Source organism: Amia ocellicauda, chromosome 1 (genome assembly GCF_036373705.1).
Source record: "Amia ocellicauda isolate fAmiCal2 chromosome 1, fAmiCal2.hap1, whole genome shotgun sequence".
Lineage (NCBI taxonomy): Eukaryota > Metazoa > Chordata > Actinopteri > Amiiformes > Amiidae > Amia > Amia ocellicauda.
In genome coordinates this window covers 26930921-26938098 of record NC_089850.1, presented here as the reverse complement: position 1 = coordinate 26938098, position 7178 = coordinate 26930921, and positions in this window count along the sequence as shown.

Genomic DNA, 7178 nt, shown 5'->3' with positions numbered 1-7178 from the left:
AATTAAAAATATTTTCGATTGCTGGTGTAGGTCTAAATATCTAATTGGTCTGTTTCTCACAATGTCTTTGGACCCAGGCGGCACAGAAACATTTGCTCAAGTCTGCTATTAACCTTATATTAATCCAGGCTGAAAACACCCTGCAAAAGGGAAGAAGAATGACTGCACAATACATCTAGACAATCATTTTAAAGCTGTATATGACATTTCAAAACAACATACTTTAAAACAAACAAGAACATAGTGCAACACCACCTCAATTAGTTTAAAAAATAGTTTTAATGTATTTATTTTAATTAACAAGAATGTGTCTGTAATGTGAAATATATTTTCATAAAACATCCAATATCTTCAGAACTTTTTTTTGCTATGGTGCATCTTTATCATATAAATAATAACCAAAACTGTACACAGGTCAAACCCAGGGAATCCTTTTAATCATAGATGTAATATATCACAGTTTCAGATGACTACTGTAAACAATAGCATAATAATATTATTTTTCCAATGCATGTCGTTGATGTGGATGGAATTAATCACCCGTTGAATGACTGATTAATGGAAAACCTTCTCTATTAGCTAATTGTGATTATGTCCTTTAGATGTCAGTTGCATGCAGCTTGATAAAGTTTTGACACTCGTTCTCATTGGACGTCCAAATTGAGAGGAGCTTTTGTTTTCTCTGTCAGACCTACAACATCTGCTTCAAATAATGTCAGTGCCGAATTTTGTTTAAAGAAAAAAAGGCAGACATTTGTTAACCACAACAAAAATTGCACTTTAATGGATTCTATTAGGATGATATGAGCCAAAGCTGTTGTTAATTAAATGCTGATTTTCCCCTTTTGTACAAAATCTCGACACCCCAACATAGCAAGCCTCTCAGATTATTGCTTTGCCAGAATATTTTCATTATTTCAAACTTTACATTAAGCATTCCTCTCACTAATTGAGTCCATGTGTTCATATTTTGAAGACTCCCTTTCTGAAGTGCAAATAAAAATGGTACTTTGTTAAATTACTGTATACTTTACTGTTGAATTATATTTTTCAAGCAATTATAATTTAATAAGGACATCGCACTTACCAGTAAACCTCACAGTCATTATAAGACTTCTTTAAGTTGGGGTTAAGTCCTGTGTAAAAATGCAATTTAATTATTATAAAATAAACATTGTCATTTGCGAGCAATTCCAATTTCATTTTAAATTAGGCCAGTGATTGCTGCAGGTGGATGATTATTTAAACAAAAAGGCAGACTTTTTTAAGGTTCAGTCTAAACACATAAGGATACACACACCCCACTTTAGATGAGTGTCTGTTGAATTTCACTGGACTGTTTTCTCTATATATTTTTTAGCTTATACTGTATATATTATTTTAGGCTTGTCGATCTCTTTTGTACGTACTACACACATGTGAATGTTACCTTTTTTTGTTAGATGGTTTAATTATATATATATATATATATATATATATATATAATTTACAATGTCTTCACTTCACTAGATATACTGCTAAATCCACTATACAAATATTTTTGTCAGGTGTCTATATACAGTTAGGTCCATAACTATTTGGACAGTGACACAATTGTCATCATTTTGGCTCTGTAGGTCACCACAATGGATTTGAAAGGAAACAATCAATATGTGCTTGAAGTGTAGACTTTCATCTTTAATTTGAGGGTAGTTACATCCAAGTTGGGTGAACAGTGTTGGAATTACACTGTGGAGTTTTAGGGGCTCAAAAGTATTTGGCCAAACTAACATAATCATGAATTAAACTGTGAGTTTCAATACTTGGTTGAAAATCCATTGCAGTCAATGACTGCCTGAAGTCTGAAACCCATAGACATCACCAGATGCTGGGTTTCTTCCCTGGTGATGCTCTGCCAGGCCTGCACTGCAGCTGTCTTTAGTTCCTGCTTGTTCTTGGGGTGTTTTGCCTTCAGTGTTTTGTTTCCTTTCAAATGCATTGTGGTGGCGTACAGAGCCAAAATGATGACAATTGTGGTACTGTCCAAATATTTATGGACCTAACTGTATTTACACTACACACATACCATATTCCGGTTTAGTCACAGAAGGTTAATATTTACCTCTTAGAAGAAAACAGCTATTTTAAAATTATTATTATTTATTTGCATCATATACTGTGTTTGAGAAAGTACACAGGGTCTCAAAATAAATGTGATTGGATAAAAAACACACAAACTGTATACAATGTCATATACCGCTTTTCCTGAGCAGAAACAAGGTCTTAATTCTTTAAAAATTCAGAGGCCTTTTCCTGCCTGTAGCCAATGCCATATAAAACTATGATCACTGGATGAACTCTGCTGCATTGCTGTGCTGTGGACTGAGGTTGTTGCTTTCTTCACTATGTGCTGGGTGCCATGATAAAATCTGGCTTCCAAGAAATACACCGTTTAGTGTAGTCCCAGTAATCAGTAATTTTAATTTATCAAGTGTCACAAAGAAACATCTAAGAATATGTCAGCTTTTTAATGATGATAAAAGTTAATGTTGCATTTAACAGCTGAGGAATTTATCTTTTAAACAAGGTTTCTCCTCTTTAGGTTAAGGTGTAGAACCATTATTCCTCTAGAGCTCCTCACCATCCAAACATCTGAGCATTACATCCATACATCACATTCAACTGGTATTCCAGCTGACCAAAGTTCACTAGTTTAAAAATATTGTGAAACATATATTGAGACAGACTTCTTTGAGACAGCTTCTCCAGATCTAAAAGGCTCTGGCATTCTTTTATAATAGCAGGAAAGTAATGCGGCAAACAGAGTCAATGTGAACAGGGTGGGAAAACAAGCTGAAAGAATTTTAACAACTGTCCATATTGGAAAAACAAACAAACAAATGGCAGAATTTGTTCAAACAACATGGACCATGGTGTATGTGTTGCTGTAACTGCTGTAATTCATAGAAACTATTTTAATAGCCACAGAAATATATTTGATTAGGCCATTTTTATGTATAATGTTATTAATTTCTTTTAGTAGTGAGTATGGAAATAGTTACATGGCATGTGAAGCTGTAATGACACTAAATGTGAACTAACTGCAACAGGAGACTGAACCTCTGAAACCTACAGAAACATATTGTGTGTATTCAGGCAGGAATAACGTACAATTATATACATAGAGCCATGATAACTCTGGGTATTAAACTAATTAAATATGTACAATGATTCTATCTATCTATCATCACCATCTGCAGTATATATCATAGCAAATTATGAATGAAATCTTTCACTAAATGCATTTAATATATCTTTAAATATAAATTACAGAAAACGTGGAATAAAATGCACTACATTAAGATAATTGACAAATCACCTATTTAAAACAAACACATATTGAAATTATTCTTATATATGCCGTAATGATAGTAATGCTAGAAAGAAGTAGCCTATAGTTGTCAGTATCTGTTATCTTAAAGCAGATCACCTTTATATCCACTTAATTTTTAGATATGTTTTTTGAAATGATCAAGAAATTATTTTCACATCCTTAGATTTGAATGAACACTAACATACAGAATGGTTGAAGTGCAACCTTTAATAATAATGATTCTGATAACGGTAAAATAGCATATACACCAATCCCAGGAAAGTCACAAACCACACGATTATGAAAATCTATGAATAAAAATCGACTGGAGTGACCATTTCTGTCTTGGACACTCTTCTGTGGTCTTGGCTCTTTGTTTAATTTTCACTCAGAGGACACTTTCGTTTTGGCAACATGTTCTGCTCTGTCTGGCCTCTATTTCTGAAGGCATATAATTTTGCTTCAATATGAAATTATTCAGTTAACAATTTAAAAAGAACATGTTTGCATTGGGAATGTATCAGGCAATAACAAAAACAGCAAGATAACTTTTGCAAACTGACTGTATAGCCTACACTTCTACAGAAAATATGCTATTGAATTATAACTAGACTATCTTAGTGCAGACAGTGTGCATTTCTGTGGCTCAAGAGACAGTAATACATAAAAACAGACACATTAGCGCTTTATAAAAAAATATAACTTTTCTGACTAATTATTCAGTAACAACAGATACCCTCACAGATGCTGTTGTCATGTTTATTGGTTACATTTAATTTTGCATGGAATGTGTGAGGAACTCATGTATTTCCTCACATTCTGTTGGTCAAAGATAAAGGTTTCCAAACTTTATTTTAAATCCTGCACATTTCCAGGATGATTCAATTATATTTATCATGACCACTTAGCACCCACAGTGTGAATCTGTATAGATGGAAAGACTGATATTCTTACATACAGATATACATACATACATAATTGTGACAGGTTATTTGGAAAGCCCATTTATTTTTTTAGTTTAGATTTGGAGTATATAGAAACATATCGACAGAAACGATGACATGCATGGGGCAGTGTAATAGCATGGTGGGTCAGCTGTACAAAATCTTAGAAGAAATCAAATGGGACCTATTCCAATAGGATTATGATGCCAGAATCACTTAGGGATGAAATGTAAAACTGTATTTATCATTTTAATTGCTTTAAGGTGAAGTGGTAAAAAAGAAAAAAGAAAACAACCAAAGAACAGTAATATCTAAATCTCAACCAAATTGTTTTTTTAAGGTGTCATAGTAAGTCTGGATAGTACATGTTGACATTCAACATAAAGACAAGATGGAATACTACTCTTTTCAACCCATAATAGGTCACTGACAGTGTTTTAATTCACCCAGGGCATTAACTAAAAAGAACGGTAGAAAAACAAAACAAAACAGTATTGAACTGGAAGAATATTGACTGACCTATTGAGTATGGTATAATATCAGCAGCTTGGCCTTCACCGGTTCACTCCATATCTGTAACTCACTGGTTCACAAAAAGGAATAAATCTGGAAAACTCAACAAAATGTTGAGGACCATACCATGAAAAGGAAATGAGAGCGATTCTAATTTATATCTTCCGAATAAAAACAAACCTGGATAGTCTCTTTCTGTTGGACTCTGTGAGCACTTTTCAGACCTGCCGCGTTCCCCTCAGGTAATTACATCCACCTGAATAAACATAATTTCTTTTTTTTTTTCTCTCTCTCTCTGCTAACATTTACATTTGTGTGATCAGTTTAAATATTTAGTCACATTGAAAAACCTTGCAAGTATAGAAACCTTCAGGTTCGGATCCTCAACATAATCTATTGTATACTTCAGCAATAATTAATAAAGTATTTTAATAAAATGATTACTCAGTAGTTAAACTCTTCCAGCTAAAGTACATGTGTGTTTCAAAAGAACATGTTCCAGTACATTGACTCTACACCATATATATTTTAAAAAATCCTCTTTTTATCTTTTCCCAGCTTCCAACCTTAAATTACCACTGGTATCTAGTGTTCTGGAAAGGACCAAACACACAGTATAGGGCTTAACAGACAGTAATTTACAGCTTTGTTAAGTAAACTATCTCAAAATTGACGGCTATCTTGGGAGGCTCATGCTAAGATTGGAAACAGGGGCCTAGACTAGTTTGAATCCGGTATTTATCCTGTCTGTTCAAGTGGAATGATCCTACTTTACATTGATTTAGATCTTGTCAAAGTAGCTTCCTTTATTGTCTGTTTTGAGTAATATAATCTGTGTCTCTTGTAAAATTTACTACTCTTAATTTAAACATCCAAGTGACACTTTTCAGGCATACGTCATTTTAAACACTTATAGTGTGTTTTCAGAACTTTTTTGTGAAAGTTCACAAAATACTTGACAGCTGTATATCTAGAAACAGATTGTAGGTGTGGAAACTATTTTTTTAAACAAAAATAAATTAAATCAATCATAGTTTTGGAACACTAACTATTAGGCATTATGTTGGATTGGATAAAAAGTTAAATGGAATTGTGTTTTGGAGGGGAGAAGATTGGACAGCCAAATCAGTAATCACTAGCAGCCCCAAACTCTTATCAATATTAGAATACTGTTAATTCCCTTCCACATGTAAAATAGCTCTTCTTGAGCTTACATAACATGTACTTGTTTGAGAGATTGTAGTAACATTACTATACTTAACTGAAGAACTATGAGTGCTTTACTTCTGGCAATGGCAGATCGCTCTTTGTATTGAATTAAATGTATTGCACATGCTTTAGAAATATAGTTGGTCTTCAGATATGTTCGAGAGAGTGGAAAGTGAGAGGTGAGAATGACAACTGGAAGTAGCCAATGAAAACACATCTTAGTTGACTTACGTTAAATGTATATTACATTTCTAATACTCACATGCAAACTTGTCTTTGCTTGGTATTTTAAGATAAAACTGGACAGACCCTGTTACTCAGCCATACTGTAAGATAGAGTGCCTGTATTATACACATATACTGACAGTCCTTATCTTAGTGTGATATGAACCCTGAGGGAAGACTGCTAATGTGAGTATTGATGACAATTATACAGAAGATTCAGGGTCAGAAGAGTCTCTGCAAATTTGGGCACATGAGGCTGTTTCGACTGCTTTCACAAAGTCATGATCACGACTCAGGTAATTAGCAAGGCGATCTGTCATTTCTTTCTTATTATATAGTAGATCACATTCAGAAAAGTATATACATATACAATTTCTGTCTTAGCTCACTGGCTTATAAGCTTAGGTTTGTTTGTATATGTAATGTATACATTAGAAATGATATATCAATATAGAAAACTCAGTTTATAAGCCAATGAGCAAATTTAGAAGTTGCATTATTAATTATTATGTATCTGTAGAAAATCACAAAACACAGATCTAGAACCATTAGGAATAAATGAAAATACTCTTGCTTTACGAAAAGGAGCGGCAAAAATAGTTTTTATTTGTACAGCTGCACTTCAAAGCTGCGTGTTTCCAAATGTACTTACTTTTACAGCCCCAATAAAAACAAGAAATATTTGAGCAGTTATGATTTTACAAGAAGGACCGTTTTACTGTAAATACATGAACAAGACTACACAAATGTGAGGTATTTGACAGTTGTACCTGGGCACTACTTACATTAGATTCAGAGGAACAAACATACCACAGCACCTGCTACTGAATATCCCTGATGGTGTCTTTCCCAGCCTGAAACCCATGCATCTCTGGAATTGTGCTGGCATCTTCTGGCCAGGGCTTGTAATGTATGTACTGTAGCAGAGGTGTGTG